Consider the following 20,460-nt stretch of genomic DNA (forward strand, 5'->3'; position numbering starts at 1 on the left):
CTCACCTTCCTTTTCTCTCCCCCTTAATATCCCCCGTCTCTCTTCTGTCAGAGATTTATTCCTGTTAAAACTCCTTTTTAACTGACACTATTGTAGAATTGTATTCTGCCTTACTATGTAAGGTAAATATACAAACAATTTCCTCTTTTCTGACTTTAATCCTAGCCTCTTGTAGTAATCTTATATATATAGTTTTTATTCTATCTTAATTTAGTCCATTCATTAATTGATTATCCTTATTGATTGTTATTACATTTTATGTATTATTTTGCTGTATTACTTATCGATTATAATTAATTTTGATTACTATAGAGGAGGAGGTTATAAGCTATAAATGCTTTATCCCTCCTCCTGCACCTGTTTTTATCTATTGTGTATCGCATATTATGTATTTTTTTGTTGTGCAAATAAATAAACAAACAAAACAAACAAACAAACAAAATATGTAAAGTAATGTATGTTGTGATTTGGCGCTATATAAACAATATTGAATTAAATTCAATTATGCGAGGAACAGAAAGATGTGGTCAATTATTATTATTATTACGAGTGCAGTGCCCGTAGGAAGTATGTATTCCTATAGTGGGAGCTATAAGAAGATTTTGGTAATGCATGATAAGGAACGTAAAGGCTAACGTAATACAAACCCTGTGCAACCTCATTGGGCACAACGCAAATGTTTTCACTGGCGTGGCTGACAGTCACAACATCTAGCTACGCTAATGCTAATCGAAAATGAAAACATCTGTGTTGTGCCCTAATGAGGTTGCACAGTGTTTGTATTATGTTAGCCCTACGCTAATGCTAATCGTAGCCTCGCTAGCTTACCTTTCGAAACACAAAGTAGTAGCATGCTAATGCAAATTAAATATGTGCTCGCGTATCGGTGATTGGACGGCTCGTCGTTTCAGTATAACACCGTGTGAAAATGTCTCACCCACCGTGAGGACAGCCTCTTCACTCCCACCTCCCCGCACCAGACAGCACAGCTACTGCTGATGAGCCGCTGCCTGCCTGGTGTGAAAATTCCATTCAAACAGTCTTTCACAGGTGTGGAACAAACATATGCTATACCCAAAACCTCTTGTTCTGTACAGTGTAATTAAGATCATACCAAATACATGCATTTTGACCACAGACTGTTAAGTCCTTCATTGTTTAAAAGCAACGGTTCTTCTCAGGAAGGAGAAAAAAGCCCATGGTTGCAGGTGCTCCTGAATGTCTATCTGGCTATTACACAAACAGCTTCACACAGTTGTCTCCTGGGTCTTCTATGTGCCAGCTGCGCTTGGGATTCATGATGCAATCCTTTATCTACAGGATGAAGTGGTCATCCTTTTCATATTGACACTATGCGACAGAGAGCCAGAAGGACATGGATGCACAGTAAAAGTAAAAAGAGTTGTTTTTTTTAAAAATGCCATCTTGCACCATTTACTGTTACTTACTGACATATTTGCCCTCTGCTCTGCAGAGACAGAGAGGCCGTGTGGTGGGACTCAGTCTGTTACGATGTATTTTCATCACGGAACAGTTCGGTTTGGTACAGTACAGTAGTGTGGTTTGGAATTGTCAAGCCCTTGCTCAGGTGGAGTGTAGGCTGTGCTTGATGGTTGTGTCAGCGAGATACGCAGCATAGTGTTGTGACCGTGCGACGACAAGAAACGGCCTCATTGAATGTGACACAATAGACAGTGTTTTGTTTTCCTGCTCGGTTTGTGGCCGTTTGTCTCGACCAGACGTCAAGCGTCGCGAGGGAACGGCGTTTTTCTGTTGCCCAATCAGCCGACTGCTGATGAGAAGGGTGCCAAAAAATGAAAGGGTAGGGGCTGGTTATTTTGGTACTATTCCTAATAGAAACTTTCGTGTCACACAACCTAACACACTAACCCAGACCCTAAACAGCTAATCATCGGCCCATGCAACTGAAAAACAAAGCTGGAATATGAACCAATTTTGGATAAAGAATGAGAGGATCAATAACATAATCTGTTGATACCGCAGCAGCATTGTATTAAAGCTAAATGCTGGGGATTCCAAGGAAAGTCCACCAGTCCGTTGCACTCTAAGAAATGATATATGGATATTCTTTGCATAAAAGGTGCATTATGTAATAAATCTAAATCTGTTCATATAACAAACTGAACTCACCAACAACAACAGTACAGCCAAAATATTTGCGTTAAAAAAAATATTCTACAGACTGCAAATCATGTGTATGTTTTGAAATCATGTTTTGGCATCATGTGGCGCCACCTACCGCCGTCTACCAATCATTGCAGTCAGTAGAGTCTCATCTGCCGAGGAACCACAGGTTGCCAGTTAGGTCAGAAGACGAAACCTAAAAGACCTTGGTATTTTTAATTTGAATGTAGGAACTGTTTTAGGCCACATTCTTACATATGGCACCTTTAAATAATTGGTCAAATCAAAATGATTTCATGTTTGGTGATGAAATCAGCAGAGTTTCATTCCATTCATTTAACTTTGTTAGTTGTCATCAGGGCTTTGTGGGGCTGCACCATTCTTGCTGACCACATGTCAGAACTCCAAATATACTCCTGTTTCTCAGTGTGAGGTAAAGACAGTGAGAGGCTTTTCCTCTTGTGTTTCATGCATCATATGAAGCCACAGCAAAGTAGCCTCTATTCCCTCACAACCAGAGGTCAAACTATAAATCATTTTAGCCACTGAATCAACTTTGATAGGACATTTTATAACCTATCAGTATCAGTGGACTCTGTCTCTGATAGTGCCAGATGGCTGCACTGCCTCCACCCGTCATATGAAGACACGGTTCACTGCTCTATATGGAGGCTTCACAGGCTTTGTTGCTACTGGCTAGAGGCCAGCTTAGCACAGAAATGTGGATATTTGCGTATTTGAAAGGTCACAAAGTGATTTTCTCCGAATGATAAATCACCAAAACAATTATTTTCAGGTGATTCTCCACTCCATGAAAACAACAAAACAAACAAAACAATCTCCAGTCTATGAGAGCTGGTGTGAGTAATGCAAGGTCCTCACAGTGTGCGAGTTTGGAAGAACAGCTACGAGACGCATTCATGGACCCTGGGAAATTCTGTTACTTCTGCAAACGCACATGCAGTTCACTGAACAAACGATTGCTGCTGCTGCCACATTGGGAAGACACATGTATTATTCATACAACCATTCATAAAATCGTTTGTTTTTAAAAAATATTTTTGTTGCAAATGTTCTTGGAATACCATGGAGTTGACTGACTTTTTTCATTTCTGATGGGTTTTTTTTCCTTTTGGAAAGGGGGCTATAAGCATACTATTGTAAACTTTCCATGGGCCTTCATAAATACACTATTGATCGACCTCTAATCACCGCCACCATCTGAATCTCTGCTACGAAGGCATGTATGAATATGAAAATGTTACTTCAACAGAGGGAGAATACTCTTTTCCCAACAATGAAATGGAACCTTTAAATGTTGAAAAAGTAAAAGGTTCATTACATTTGCATACAGAGGGCTGGAGTGGCCTGTGAGCCTATTTTAATTGTAGCCTGCGACATAATACCTACAAACAGTGGCCCACTGCAGCGCTCGGCCATCTGATTTGGTTTTAAGTTTGTCCCATTTTTTGCAGTCACCTGCCCCTCCAGCCCTGTTTCCTTTACCGCCTGCCTGAGGGTCAGAATTAGCCTAATTATCAACAACATGTTAACCCACAAATATATTCACTGCCAGCTGCATTTCTCTTCCCACTGAATGGATGATCCAGTTTAACCCCTGCCACTTCAGCGGTTCCTGGCAGTATAATTCCATACATAGTTAAAGCGGACCTAGACCGGAAGTTCCAATTAACGCTGTTTTTTAGTGTGTATCTGTGTCATTACCTTGTTTATGAAGCCCTGAAGGTTCAAAACAAACAGTTCAGCCACTGCTGAGAAACGCTGTGTTTTATTGTAATCTCAGGCTCAGTGAGAGCTCTGAAAAAACCTGGTCCGGTTAAACACTGTTAAAACAATGTTTTGATAATGAGTAGCAGTGCATCCACCGTTCCAGAGGGGGGAGCTGCGCTTCTGAGAGCGGGTGTGCTGAATATGTCACTTCCGGGTACTGGCCAATTCAAGACAGTTGGGAAGCCGGGGTGAGAGAGTTGAGTATGAAATATCGCGGCTGGGAAACAGCGTCAGAAAAGAGGATTTCTATCGGCTCATTTACAGCAACTAGGAGGTTTTTGAGCATAAAAACAAGTTAATGTATGTAAGTAGTAACTAACATATATGTGCAACAGGACCACTCTATGTGAGCTTTAAGTCTGGCAGTTGTATCTTGACACATATTACTCCGCTACACTAGGTGGCGATATGCCCCCTTTCATCTTGTTGGTATTTTGTGGCCTATTATACCACAGACCAAAACCACTTAAGCAAGCAGCCAGTTGGTGCCATGTTAAGAGCCATTTTCGTGTCTTTTCACTGTCCATTAACTTAACAAAATATTTAATTATGTAAGCCGACAGAGCATAAACTCTGTCTCCTCGTCAGCCTAAAAATGCACTGGCCTGGATTTTCCCATGTTTTGTCACTGGTGTCTTCTTCTCCTGTGTAACCCAGCTTCCTCTGTTTTTTTCTGGGTCAAAGCCCAGGCTGGGGACTGTGGAGCATGTGCAGTGAGGGTCTAGACCGGTTTGGGTCCAGTTGAATGTATACATGCAGTAGTTTTTTCACTCCCATCTGCATTATCTTTTAGTTTGATTTTGATAAATTCACTTTCTTGGAACTAACATGTTAGCAATGTATTTTAATAAAGGCCTTTCAAAGCTCACTGTGTTGTTGAAAGTTTACAAATGAAATGGTTACTTTAATGGTTATTCGTGGCCATCATCAATCATGATTGCTTGTTTTGGTAAAAGACCACGAGGTGAGTCACATGAAATGCTGCTGCTGCTGCTATTAAAATTCTGGGAGAGCAATATATCCTTTCTTTTTGTTAAGGATAGTCCAGTGTATCCTAACACATGGGAGCTAAGGTAGAACGCATTGAAGCAGGTGCTGAAGAAAAACATGAGGTCAATAGGAGTCTTTTACCACCAGACAACTGACGCTCCGGCTGCAAAGGCAGAAATACCAGAATAACAAATAACAAAACATAAAGCCATGCAGTGGTTTTCAGAGATTATGATTTTATGTTGCATTATTGCCATCTTCCTTTAATTTGCCTTCTTTCGTTTACAGTGATCTTGTCAGAAGGAAAAGATGAAGTGTTCAATGCCATTAACTTAACTGACTCAATGAAACTAGCTGTCTTCAATAGTGATGTACTACAATTTCAGGTGAAGACATGTTTCAAGTGTGAAGTACACTGTGAGAGCCGTGTGCCTTTTACGCAGCAGATAATGACTTTAAACCATCACAGTGTTGTTGAAATTGTAGAATTTAGCTGCGTGAAGCCACCGTCAGTGGCTAAATGAGCTTTCATCAGAGAACATCTAATGTTTACTGCCCGAGTGACGACTGTAGCTGGAATACCTTGACCATTGTTTTGTGTACAGGCAGTGTACGCCTCTCCAGTTTGTCGTGAAAACTTCAGTCATGCACTGTTCAGAGTGCAGAGAGGGTATGTGCAGATAGACTGTAGGTTACTGACAGACAGGTGCAGCCGCCAGTCATTCCATGTGGTTTGAGTGAAATTATATGATAATATTTATCAGAGTATTTCATGGATTACAGACACTGGGATTATTTATGGATGGGATTAAACTGTTTTGTTGAGGAGTTAATGGTCTCGGTCGTGTCTTTTCATGTCATGTTATGTTTGCATTTAGAAGAAAATAGACAATAAAGTGCAGCACATTATGCGTAGACACCAGTGCAAATGACAGCTGGTACCATCCACTAGGTGCCTGCATGGTTGCTTGGGATGGATTATGAGCCAATGGGCCCCTGGGCACAGACTGGAAAAGCCCCCCCCTCCAATAATAATAACCAGTTAACCAAGGGGCCCATTTCAGATATCACTGGTGAAAAACATAACAAATGGTTTGAGTGAGGGGCCCTGAGGTGTTCATTTAGTCATTTAGTTTAATTCAGAGTTGAAAAAATGGACGCAAATGTATTCAGGGCTAGCCATTGAAAGTATATTTTAGGGTCATTCATACTTCTCCGTCGTGGTAACGGATATGCACTGCAATTTCCCGCCCGATCAGTAGGGGTCGCCACGCAAGGTTGTTGTGCTTCTGGCTACAGTGAACAATGGCGTCCGAGAGAGAAAGACTGTTGTCGTTGTTGCAGCTGAATAAAATTTAAAGAGTGGCTGTTTGTCACTTTTCTGTGTCACGGAACGCAGTTTTAAGATAATTTGAGGCGAGCCGAAATTAGCCATTTAGAGTCTAAACATGTGCTGTGTGTATTAAGATATGACGTATTTATAGTTTGGCAGCGACGTTGTCGGCGGTGATCAGCTCCACCTCTGTGGACGCACGGTGAGCACAGTGGGCCGGCACAGAGCAGCTTCGCTCGGCCTGTCCTGAGGACCAATCGCAGCCCTTGTCGTCTCCGTTGTCCCTTGACAAAAATATTTTTCGTGCAGTCGGAGACGACGCAGAGACTCTCAGAGAGGCTCTCCGTCGACGCAGAGCACTTTACGCAGGAGTATAAATTGGGCTTTAGTGCCTCTCAATCCACTGTCAAACTAACAAAACTTTAAACAAACAACGAGCACATAATCACGTCATGAGATAAATGAAAGAAAAAAAACACATGCACAACAACAAATGTTCAAAATAAACAGGAGGTCAACTGGAACAGAAAATATCTTCCAACAAAAAACGAGCACTATAAGAAAGTTATGCTAACTTATTCAGCCTTGATACTGCTTGAAGATTGTGCATCAACTTGCACGACACACTTAGCAAACACACTCCCATATTCACAATCAAGCAAAATAAATTAAATAAATTACGTAATTTATGGCAACTAAATAAAGACAGTTACTTTTCCACACAATTGGTTTAAAAGATTAAAATTCAATGCCATGTTTTCTGTGATATTTCCAGATTTGGTGAAGAATTTCCACATTTCAGACAAAAAATTGTAACAAAACGAAAACGAGCCAGAAACGAATACTGGCCCACCTTGTGAATCCGGTCCAGGCTCCAGTCCGCTGCGATCCGCTCCGTCTCTTCCCCCCGCCCATCTCTCTGAGTGCGGGGCTGTGATTGGTCGCTGGCTGCTTGTCAGGAAGAAAGAGCTGCTGTGTTGAGGCCGAGGTTGCAGACACAAGCCGGAGCAGGGCGACAGCGAGGAGCCCCCGCGGAGACCTTATCCACTCACACCGCACACTCGCGGGGCTTTTTTTTAAGCAGCCGAGCGGCAGCGGAGAACCGACACAGTCTCCCCGGGCTCCTGCTGCTGAGGCCGCTGCGGTCCTCTTATTCTCCCCCGGGCTGCGTGTCGCTGTGCCCGCTGCTGTTGCTGCTGGTCGCAGTGTAATACCGAACCGCCGCTATTATCGAGACAGAGCGGCGAAGAAGGCTGCCGTTAGCGACGCAACAACAGGCATAAAAGACACTGAAGTGCTTCATTAGGCCGGAGGGACCACGTCAACGGCCCGGGTTGCTGATGCTTCTACCGGGCAGCCGGTGCTTCTAAGTGCGGAGGCTGAGCTTCAACTACACCGAACAAGTGAGCGGTGGAGCCCCGGTTCGTTTTAATGCGCAAGAGGAGCTGTTATGACCGAGCCAGAGACGCCGTGCTCCGTGTGAAGGGAACCAGCGCCTCATGAGAGCGGATTTATTGGACTGAAAGCAGCGGTTTTTTCGAGCTTGTCTCTCGGCATCAGGTAAAGTGGAAGCAGCAGCGGTTGTTGGACACACGGGCAGGGCGACCGTTCCCCAGCAGCCGCACTTTAAAGCGCTCGTCCCCGCGATATTTCTGGCACCACTTGTGTTGTCTGTTCATTTATAACCTCAGAAAGTCCTTGTGTTTCATTCTCTGTTCACATCGATGGTTTTTTTTTTAATGCTTGTTGAATCAGAGAAGCGGGCGGTAAACGCAGCAGATTTAGCTTTTATCTGTCGTCCTCCAGAAAAGAACGGAATAAGGCTCCTTTAATTCCCCCGTGAACAGCAGTGAGTAGCGGAGGGGCAGAGGATTAGCAGAGCTCCGGTTCGCTCGGTCAAACCTTCCCCGAGTTTCCCCCCCCGCTGTCCGCCTTTAAAGTCTTGTTGTTTGTTGTTGTCATTTAAGATAAGTATGCTAATGCTCGCCTTGTCCCTGGCTACTTGCCGTAGTAGCAAATATTATAATATGCGCTTAACGCGAACACCTGTTTGTTACTCTTAGTTAAGTGTTATAACTAAGCTAATGATAATTAGCTACACGTGTAGCTTACTGCGTGATCCTGTGTTAAGGTAATTTGCGAGAACCACAGGTGGATCAGTGGAGATGTATTTTGCACAGCCTAAGAAATTGGCAGACATTTTTTCCATCCTTTTGCATAAATTTGTTAAAAATAAATTGCAGGAAATTAAGTTTTCTAACGTGCAAATAATTCTATCTCTTGACAGTAGCAACTACAGGCACATTAAATTATGCACAAAATCGCACATTTGATTTAATTAGATATTGTTCCTTATCTTTGAAAAAGTGTGTCCAAATCTTACATTTTCAGGAAAAACTGCCGCATTATATGTTATGACATTGAACAGTTGATAGTCGTAAATAATGAACAACAAACTAATACTGTTACTCAATTATTAACAGACCAAAATCCCACATTGAAACAATACAGTCTGAAAATCGCAAAAACTACAATTTATCACAACTCAAGCCACAGGTGACTGACATCATGTTTTAGTGTCAGAGGCAGAGCTTTTGTGGTAATTGTTGTGCTTTTGAGAGTTCTGAGAGAATTGTGAGTTCAAAAAAAATAAATGACTATATATTGGAAGCAGGCAGGTCTTTGCATCAGCAAATTAATTTGTTGGTCTTTCAATCTATTACTCAATCAATATACAACCGAGGCTCGGCTTTAATGAAATAATTATATTGCACTTGACGTGATATTTGTTAGTAAATTAGCACCAGTGTGATAATTTCCCCCAAATTGATCAATACTACTTTATTGTCAGTGTGCTGGTTCAAACAAAGCTCGGTGCATACATGGTTAAAGAAGAAAAACAATACAATAAAAATAATTGTATGTAATGTAAATTACATTTTACCCAGTCCAAGCAATGAGCTTATTTATTTATTTATTTATGTTTTATTTGTTGAAAAAGGAACCAGTGTAGAAAAACAGTGTCGGAAGTGATCTCTGCATGTGTGTGTGTTACTGAAGCTGATTGCAAACATCAGTCCTGCTGTGATGTCTAAGCACTCATCTCAGTGAAATGACATCATGTGAAATATTGTTATAGTGTTAAAACAAACAAAAAAGCAACCCAACTAAAAGCTGCGTGCTGAAATTTAGCCCACATAAAAAGCTGAATTGCTTCCTTTTTAATGGACGTCCGTTGTCGGAGGGCAGTGATGATGGTTTCAACTCACTGTTGTTGGAGCGATACGTGTTTTTTTTTTAAAGACACTGATTCCTCCCTCATGCTAAACCCATCAGTGCTGCTGTTATTTCTGACTAGAACTTTGTGGAAGTGGGAGCTTTCTCGCAGTGTCCCTCTGTGTTTGTTCACTGTTTTTAATTTTGTGTGACCTTTCTTTGTGTACCGGTGCTTGAGATTGGTGTTTTTCTGTGTAAGAAAAACTAGACACGCTGACTTGTCTTGAGTGTTGAGTGTCACAGTGAATGTGATAAAGAAAAAACACAGAAAGATGAACATTGCAAGAGAAGCCCCAACTCCGTCAGCTGGAGTGACGGTTCAAAATACTATATGTATTCAATTTACAGAAATAAAACGGACGCAGCAAACTCTCGTGCATGACAAACTGGAAGCAGTGATGTTCTTATTTTTGTTTGAAAAGGATCTTAAATTATTCATGTTATGTTCTTAGACTAAAAGATTCCTGGGTTGAACTTATCTACTCCAGTCCACAGCTCAAACATTTGCCTCCAGCCTGTTTGCATTGTTGCATCAAAACCTCCCCAAATCCCCTAAATTTGGGGATTGGATGTCAGAAAAGGGAAAAAAAATCCAATTAGATCCGTAAAACCCTTAATATTATGGAAACGCTTCACTAATCACATGCATCTTGCTGTAAAAAGAGTCGTCTGCGGCCATCATCATTTGACTAAGACAAAGTGAGGGCTGCCACACAGCGAGAGAATGATGTTTTTTAAATGGTACGTTAGCGTCACGGTAAAATACAGTGATGTAAATAGACGGAGTAAAGTCAGCTACAGACTTTTCACAGGAGGCAGATTTATTCCCATTCTCCCGTCATCCTCCTCTTCCCTTACAGTACTTCAGACACTGATTAAGATTAATCTAATTATTATTCTTAAATTTACTGATATTTTGTTTTATTTTCGACAATCTATTTTGTGGGCGAACTTCCTCAGCTCCACTCTGATCACATACCCTGGTATAGAGTATATTATTCATGAAAAAGTGAAGATGACGGATAGATGTTGTGCCAGGATGAATCACCAAAGGTCTCGAGGACAGCAGAGGTGGATCGCTGCTATAAAGCGCACTCAAAGTGAGCTTAAAAGATAGAGTGACGAGAAAACCACAGACGATGGATTCAGTGTGTAGAGTGATCACTTCTTACCATGTAACAACACAACACTGAACCTTGAACTGAAGTTGTTTCCCCTAACTACTTACTGGAAGCTGCGGATCTAGAACTGAAACATCAGTGTTGTTACAGCGCCAATGCAAATTAACTTTAATATTTTCTTCATGTCACATGCTTTTATTGTAGACGTGTAGGCGTTCTCCAGAGTAGAACGAGGTACATTTTTATCAGGAAGTTGAAGATGTTGTCATGCTTCAAATCTGGAATAATAAGTCTGTTTCTATACATGGTGAAAAGACCCTGTGGGTATTGTAAGGGTCACATGTATTCAGTCAGGGACTGTGATATACTGCTTGATCTCGGTGGATTTAAGGAACTCTTAAAGTTCAAAAGCAGCACTTGACGTATTCATTTTTCTGAAGCTTTTTTCCTGCCATGGTGGCGGTGTGAGCAAACCATTAGCCTATTCATTTCATAATTATCGTGATCATTTTCAGGCAAATTACAAATGGAACCGCTTTTTAATGTTTCACGTAACTTAAACATAATTTTTGTCCATACATATTCTTATTTGTATTGAAAGGAAACCAATACATCAGATTTACGTATTAAGATTTAGACACTTCAAAAATTGACATTAGATCAGAAATCAAAATTCATTCATAAGCATGGAGGCTCACTGTTAATGGAAATGGAGGTTGTATACAGCAAACAGTCGTGCTCTGTCCTCTGCTTCGTTTACTTCCATGGTTCACGCACACAATCCTCATTTCAGGTCATGCACTCATCACCATGTAATCACTGCAGATATTCTGGGAGTGAGTTTGTGCCCCACTGCTGGTGAAGACTTCATGCTTTGAAATGACTGCTGCTTTTGGATTGATGAAGCTCACAGCGTCCTGTGTTTTGATCTCCACAGACAGTCAGGTGAAACTGAGGAGTCTGTTCACCGCTGGGCATGTTAGATGTAGTCACTGCTGGACTGTAGACGACTCAGTGTCTCGGTTTTTGGACTTGTCTCTTCACTTCTTTCAAGCGAGACAAAATAAAATTGTGCCATATTGCTGTCTCTGCTTGTGTTCATCATCCAAGCATTTCATTGAATCCACTGGACGCCTGAACAGCAGTAACTGTAGACATAACTCAACATTTGCCTTTATTCACTCTTCATGGATTGCTACAGAACTTCTTGTCATTTGCAATGTAGATGTGGCTTTAAGAAACCATGCATTTGTATATGATCCATGTAATAAATGAGTGAACAGACCGGAATAGTTTAATTTGACCCACCGCACTCTCATAATGAAGTGAAACATTTTCTTTCGTTCCATAACACAAAAGATTGCGTGACTTTTTTTGCGGTGGTAATTTCAGTGTCGTTTGCCTTGCGTTCACTTGTGCATGTGCCGTCATGCTGTTACGTGTTATCACTAACAAAGTCATTACCATCCGCACAAACAGCAAGGCCTCTGTCGCACATAGCTGTGCATGAATTGTGCACAAAAGATTGGATTAAATGGCAATTCACTCAGGAGAAAATGTGATCAAATCACATTACATTTCAGACAAAATGAAAGCTCCAATCTTGGGATGACACCCCAGCCAGCATGTCAATGTGGGCCCCAAAAGGGTTGTATTCGGGCTGACAATATGGGTCCCAAGTGGGTTGGTCTGCAGTTTCATGGTGGCCTTTAGTGTTTGCCCAATGGGCTTCCCATCTGGGGCCCATGTTGCTGAAACCATATGGGACCTGCATAATATGCCCACTTCAAGCTCATGCCCACTTAGTCCCCACTAATGGCCCTTTTCCACCATGGTCCCGGCTCGCCTCGGCACAGTAAGACACGGCACAGTTTAGGTTGAATTTCCATTACAAAAAAGTACCTACTCAACGTGGGCGGAGTCCTCATTTCATGGCTGCATGAAACTGCGGTGACTTTGTTTTACACGCAACATACACACAAACGAGTGTAAAAGCAGTTTTTAGTGTAACTGAATCACTAGAATCACTTTATTAAAAAATATTTGTTTGACTCCTATGTTAAATATTGAGATTAGATATTTCCCTGATAGTTGTTGGAGATTAACCCACGTTTTTTAGGATTGTTAAAGGTGAAGTAAGTAGTTTATAGTGACATCTAGAGGAGAGGCTGAAATGTACAACAACGAACTGCTCCTCTGCTCATCCCCTCCCTTCCCTGAGCGCTACAGTATCCTCAGCCGGTCAAATGTCGTCCTCGTCGTCTTTCTCCGTGGTGCGTGCGTATGGTCAGGTACTGGTGTTCCTTGTTTTGTTCTCTCGGGTTTGTCTATACAGGCTCCCGTAGAAACATGGCGTCGTGGCAATGCAACCGCGGCCCACGACCATGTTATTTTACAGGACTTTTTGAAACACTACGAAAATGAAACAAAAAATATTATACAGCAACTAGACAATGCAGGAGCACATAATATGTATACAAAAGTGGATTCTGGGTAATATAAACCCATAAATACTACGCAGTGTCCCTTTAAGTCTTTTAAACTGATGTACAGTTCTGCATCGTTCGGCTTGATTTTTGTGTCGGACGTCTCCTCCTGTGACGGCACTCTGATCATTCAGTGGCCAGTAATCTGGCGACGTCACCCATAGTTCCTACTCGGCGTACTTGGAACCTTGCCAGAGCAGGTACTAAAAAAAGTACCTGGTACCAGGTACTATGAAAGTGGAGTTTGGCGTCGAAGCATGCCATTAGTACCCAAGTAGCCTGGGAAGGGTACGAAGTGGGCGTGAGCCATGGACAAACTCACTAGGGACCCATATTTTCTGCCTGAAATATAAACCTTACGGGGCCTACATTGACATGCTGACTGGGATGATGCCACATATTCAACCATAAAAAATAAACAGACCCTTGTTTACATTTTTACAGCCTGTGCACAGTGAAAGTATGTGATGTATAGGATTTTACATTTGTATCTGTTGGATATCCGATCCAGTGATTTTGACCAGTATTCAACCGATGCAGAATTTCGATATCAATATCAATGATTTGCCTAGACGTGCTCTGATCTCCACTGTGTTCCCAGGTGGTCGCCATATCAACCGTTTTAGCTTCCAAAATGACAATGGCATTATTTATATATCCAATGCCAACTTAATTTGTAAAGCACTTTAAAACAACCACAGTGGACCAAAGTGCTGTACAGAATAATAAATAAAAGACAGAATAAATTAAAGACATAAAAGCTCACACAGGCAATACGATGCATTTGCCCCCTGTTAGATAATGCGCATAATGTTATTGATGGAAACAGATGTCTTTATGTTTATCAGATAATGAGAAATGCATTTTAAAATGTGAACATTTTGGATGGAAACCCAGTTTGTTTACTGTTTTATTACGCATCTAAAACCAAATCTATATCGTCTAATATTTAGAAGAACACAATCACTTCCAGTTGTCTTTTGAATTATGGGCTGTCGGGGGACAGTTGAGCGGTGTGGCACTGCTTCATTGTGATTCTGTTTGCCCTAGAGCTTGGCCCAAACATAGTCATCACCTGCCACTCTTATTTGTAGGCTTAAATACATTTCAAAACAACAATTAACCATGATACATAGTTAACTGCTGAAACACTCTTTTGACAATTTTGTCGGTTATTTTTCACCCCATGAGGTTTTTACATCGTCTGATCCCATTTTCTGTTGCCTGTGGACTTTGGACTTAAAGTTTGGATGGAACAGAAAATGTTAAAAAAAAGCTTAATCTCTGCCTCAGACTTATAATGTCTGAACTGTTTTTGGAAACGTTATTGAGCAAAACATGTCTTTGTTTGTTGTAAAATCTACATTTTGGGTTGTGGTTTTCCGGCTGGTTAATGGAAATAATTAGTAGCTTCAGAAATCAAAGTAATTATCCTGCTTCCTCACGCATTGATTGGTCCATTCTCTCTCAGGCTCCTTTCACTTTCCATGTGTGAATGACTCAGTGCTACAGACTTTTTCTTTCCTTTTGTACGATTATCAGGTCTCGTCCTGTCTCTGTGACAGCAAACTCTTCACCCCTCCTTCCATGTGTGGCCATTTGGGACAATTGCAAACACTGTTGCCTTCCAATTTGGTCAAATGACACCAAGTGCAAACTTGTTATCTCGCATACCCTCGTCTGATGTGTCACCGACCATTCCTGCCGTATAGATTACTTGACACCATTTCTCATCTCTATCGTGGTCTGCTGGGACCCTGTTTGTTTTGGTCTGGAAATTTCTGTGGCCCCAGAAACGATGTGCCGTTAACTATTCATGTGAATTGAGGCTCACGTTCGCATTGAAGCAGGTAATGAATTATAAAAGCACAATAACAAATACCACATTTATTTATTTGTACCCTGCAAGAAAGCAGGATTTTGTTTTTGTCCCTGCCTGTCTCTCTTTACGTGGATAAATTATTTCAATAACACATTAAATAATTTGGGATTTTTTCCACCGTGGGTTTATTTTCACCAGCCTCAGTGTCAATATTACATAGGTGCAGGGATGCAACAGCTATGTTTTGGTCGAGTTAGAACGTATCGACCAATAAACTGACCAGTCAACTCGGAGTTTACAGCCCTACATTACTCAGGATCATACCACCTCAGTGTTTCATTAAGCATCTTGCCAGTAGTCTTGGACTTGCCTTCAATTGGTTATGCGCAGCTGGTTGGAAATGTCAAAGATGTTGAAATAAATGTATGTGATGGAGCCGTTAGCTTTTCTGCAGTTTTTGCACGTTGGATATCCGTCTTCTTGATCAATCTATGAGTATCATACCAATGACCCAAGACTGTTTTTTGGAGAAGCAACGCTTAAGTGCTTGGTCCCTTGGTTATTTTGTAGTTAATGTAGCTTTTGTTTACTTTTCAGTGGCAACCAGCATTAGGGGTGTAGAGGTAGAGGTGGCCAACAACTATGCTGGAGTGTGGTCCAGGGTTTCAAGCAAACGATCTTGTCGCCATATGGCACATTAAGCTGTTGCACCTATTCATGTTTTGATGTTCTATTCATTAACATGTAAATGAACATTTAAATAACAAGAAATGGCTCCTGTTAGAGTTATAAAACTATTCTTTAGTCACTTAATTTTAGCTATTTTACTCCACAAACAAACAACACAAAGTTATTTTGTGAACTTATTGGTTATCGGTATTGGAATTGGCCAAGAGTAGCCAGAAATGAAAATGAATGAAAATGTTCATGTCATGCATCACTAGTATTCACTTCTAACTTACCAAGATCAGTCTTGAAACCTGTCATCCAGTGGTGATTATGTGGTGTGTTTAATAAAAGAACAAGGTATAGTCCTTTTGAGAAATTCATGGCAAATGTCAGAAATAGCAACATCTATCCCAGATATGCACAACCCCTTTTACAAACCGCAACAGAACTACCACACACACATTGCCAAACCCCAACAATTAATTTCACAAATAGAGCTATTAAAGTGTTCTACATATTATAGAGTGCATCCTCACACACAGAGAGGTTCCATGATTTGTTTCACAGTTTGTTCAGCAGTGAAATACTGCTTGGCACTGCGATCTGCGAGCCCTGCTGGTTTGGAGGGACGGCACCCTTTAACCATCTGCCTGATGGTAACAACTCATGTGCTCTAGAGAGGAGATGTGCTTCCTCCCCACTAATTGTATGTCCCCTCCTCCCAATTAAGGACTCGCATATCATCGTTATGCAGGTCATTGGTTGTCCAGCAGTCTTACTGGACACATTCTCTGATACTACTTTACAACAGTAGCAGGAGGGCGACAAACTCGGACTTGAAAATTGGAGTAAAACCTATTTTTGCGATTTTCTTAAAGGTATTGCGGTTCATATGTAACATTTCTGCATTCAAATACAAAACGATAGGTGATTCTAATGTTTATTATAAGTAATGTACTGACTGTACATTAGCCACAATGTTGCCAAAACTTTAAAACCATAGAAATTCATATTCACACTGAAGGTGCCGAAGGCCTGCTGCTATGTTTTATGAAGGGTAAATCTTTGAAAATTGCCCTAGATAATAAACTCTTAAATGCTCCTCAGGACTCTTCATTGTGAAGCCACAGATCTGTGAATGGAGCAGATGGAATTTGGGAACAAAAACAATAGCCTGCTTAATAGTCAGACACATGACGTGTTGTGTTTGTGACACATGCAACAGATTGACTTGCTGTTCAAGGAGCTAAGATGCACCAGCTGTATGAAGGAATGGATTATCATGCTCTCCCTCCGGCCCGAGAGGGAGAGGGGGGGGGGGGTTTGGTCGGTGTCACACTTTAAAGCAGATGATCGTTGTGTTGGATTACAAAATGACTTCAACGATCTGTCGCTTTATAAGGAAGTAAGCTGAACCTTATGATCCCAAGCTGCACCCCGACTTCATCAAACTAGGTATTTTGTCATTGTTTTGATTGAGAGAGACTCCCAGCAGCTGAAATCAGTCCCTGAAAATGTACAAAAAAAAGAATGGCATGAAGGGGTAAAGTTGTACATTGCAACCATCTAAATCCAACGTGCTGAACTCAAATTGAGTTAAATTCCAGCTGATACATCCATCCATCTTCTACCACTTTATCCTCCACATGAGGGTTGTCCATTTATCAATGCTTAATTCTAATGCAAGGCTTAGAGCTTAAAAGATAGGAATTGTTTCCAGTATTATTTTTTTTGATTGGCAGAAAACGGAAGGATGAAATGAACAATTCATTTGCAGCCGTTGCAATTTACTAAATGTGTGTTTTTCCAATTGCTTTTAGTTGTTCATTAATTAATTAGTTGTGCCATTCCAAAATGTGGGATTATAAATGGGCAAAAAGTCCAAGCTTTCTTTACTTTACTGCAACAAAACTGCAAAGCGGATTGTAATCGAGTCAGGTTTGTCATCCGTCACCGTGATGAATGGATGAATGGACTTTTAATCTGAAATCAGTGAGTGAAAGAAGTTAGTCATGCTGCTTTTTCAATCAGCCACAGAGGAAGAACAGAAAGCCTGCTCATGAACTTTCTTGGAGGATGGATTATAGGCATCACAGACGGGGACAGGGGACACGGCTCTCATCATTATATTAGGTAAGATGCACAGGTTGTGAAATAAACATTAAGGTTCTGCATGGGTCAAGGTTTCTTGTTTCCAGCACAAGCATGTTGACGTATGAAGAGCTCAGTTTTGGTATGAGGGCCTTCAGTTTTTCAAGTCGAATAAATACCTTTCAGAGAATTAAGTGTTGGCCAGAATAGTGGACTCGTGGTCAATAAAACAAAATGGATCTATGTCAGGTGATTGGAAGGCAGCTTCTCAGCAGCATACTAATTCTACAGGAACCTGGTTAGAATGGAGATAACTTGCATTTAATCAATAGCTGTTGACTTTGAGTGAATAATAGGGCTGGTGTGTGATGCTGTGAAGAGCATAGCCAGTGAAATGTAATAGTGCGCCTGTTGTTTGGTGTTTCCCAGCTGTGCAGATGCAGTGGGGTGCTGACCATTCACTGGCCTAAAGAGATGCTGGAGAAATAACCTCTGACATTCACCCCAAATGGAACAGCCATGGCCTTTCCATTCTCATTCCTTCATGTAGGAGTCATTCAGAGGCGAGACAGCAGTAGTGTGACCATGGTTGACAGTAAACCGACATGAAGGCTGTTTACCACTGTTTACATCGCTACATGTGCTTACGTCTAACGCAGCAGCAGGGTTGTCAGTCTGCCAGTACGGGGCCTCAGGCTCTGCACCCTAGGACTGTGCTCATATGTATTTATAGAAATAAACACAATCAAAAGTTTCCATGTTGAAATGTTTGCTTTTACACGACGGATGCAAGAAATGCATCATATGTGCGTCGGTAATGGCCTCAGGCGTGTTTACATGAGCAGAAAGCGCACTCAACTCTCTGTGGACATGGAATGAAGAAGGTATGGAGAGACCCTAACATCAGTGTTTCCACATATTAAATCTCAAATAAAAACGTATGTTTTTCCATCCATCGTCCAAAACATTATCCTCTTACTAACATACATACCTCTGTGAGTCTTTTGTGCCGTCCATTGAAGAGGTTATTCTATTGTGCTGAATCCAAAACAGACCGAGATGCAAGTCGTCCCATTAATGGGGAATATTACTCACTGGTGTTGCCAATGAGGGAGATAGATGGCGAGTGACATTACCAAAGTTTGTTTATGTTCGCCACGACTTTTGACGACTTCCTCTGCCCGATAGCGACTTGAATTAATGTCCATATAGACTCTTCTTCTTCCTGACTAAGTAGGACTATTTACTCTATACTGTCCCCACAATTTCCGATGGTATTGATCCGTTTCCTCCGTCATAGCAATGTCTCTCTGAACAAAAGGCTTCAGCGGTTTCCATCTTTTATAAAGGAAATGCACATTTTTGATCATCACCGCAGGGCTAATGCTAGAGCTAAACTACAATCGACAGCAGTGCCAACAAAAGCTTGGATATTGCCAGGTAGTCCAACTTTGTCGGTTAATCTCAACTAAGCTCCCTCCTTCTTCACTCAGCCGGTTTAGGAGCTTGATCTATGGAAATTCCGTGTGCAAATACATCAGTCAATATTGGGGTCCGCTCTGTTGCTGTATTGCAAGAGTAAGGCATGGAATGATTTGAGGATGGTGTGTGTAGTTATCACTTCCTTCTACTCTGTGGCTGAATCACATCTACATGAGCATGACTGAGATTTTTTTGTTAGTGTGTTATGGCTAAATTAGCAATAGTGTTGCATGTCTATTTTTTCTCTGTAATTAGAATGAGTAGATTTAAGATTAAAAGCCATGAGTGGCAGTGATGTGGCATCTCTTGTTTAAAAATAACAATCAGCTGCTTGTATCAGTGTAATGTAGATGCTTTGTGTACCTGACAGAGCTCATGTAACTAAACCCAATCCAGTAAATTGTTTGTTAGCGTGTATTAGAGTCACGTCGAAGCGCTGTGACACGTGTAACATTTCCTTCATGTCTCATGAGTCCTCCACAGATCCTTCAATCACTTTGCCAGGAAAGATGTCACTGCCAAGGACGTGTGCTATTGATTTTCACAGAGGAGGCTTCATATTGAGCCACTGGGATATCTGGAGAAAACCACAGTGTGCAGCTTACGCCAGCTGTAGCCCTCTGTCTAATAGATCTGCTTCACTATTTAAACTAGGGATGCACTGATACTAGAGTGCAAGTATGATTACACAAATTTGAGTGCTTGCTGAAAAAGAATATTAATAATACCATTACAGCAAAAAAAAAAGTAGTTTAGAAAACACATTTTATTTGTCTCACTTTGACAGTTAACAAAATACAACATACTATTATCATTACTACTATTTTGAAGGCTAAGATTGGATGTGGTTGCTGTGTGATGCGTTTTGTAAAGCAATGAACAGTCGGCTTCTACTCAAATGACCAACCACCGTGTTAATTTTGTCCGGTGTGGTGCATAGCATAGAGTTCCAACTAAATGTAGTGTCCTGGCGCTTTTGCCAGTTGTTACAGTGTGTACGATAGTTTTTGTCACTTTGTGTAAGCATCGTTTTTATGCAAGTACAGCCATTTATCATTGTTTGTGTCCACTTCAGCTGCTTTGTCTGTTTGGGCTTCTGTGGTGTCATGGTGGCATAACTTTTAAGCACATGTATAGGGCTGCAACGATTAGTCGACTAAAGCAATTTGTTGACGCAAAAATGTAAGCGTTGACGTGTCGTGTTATTGTTGTCGTAATCACACAATGGGCCGATTCGTGCTCATCTGTAACTGC

General features: G+C 41.2%; 1 protein-coding gene across 1 annotated transcript in view; it reads left to right on the plus strand.

Moving 5' to 3' along the window:
- The first annotated feature begins 7,273 nt into the window (after nucleotides 1-7,273).
- large1 (LARGE xylosyl- and glucuronyltransferase 1) overlaps nucleotides 7,274-20,460 on the plus strand; it is a 122,543-nt gene continuing 109,356 nt past the window's right edge. Inside the window, exon 1 of the mRNA XM_083906821.1 lies at nucleotides 7,274-7,819. The gene's annotated coding sequence lies outside the window, so the exon portion shown is untranslated. The remainder of the gene's footprint in view (nucleotides 7,820-20,460) is intronic.

Source organism: Microchirus variegatus (assembly GCF_963457635.1).
Source record: "Microchirus variegatus genome assembly, chromosome: 20".
Taxonomy (NCBI): Eukaryota; Metazoa; Chordata; class Actinopteri; order Pleuronectiformes; family Soleidae; genus Microchirus; species Microchirus variegatus.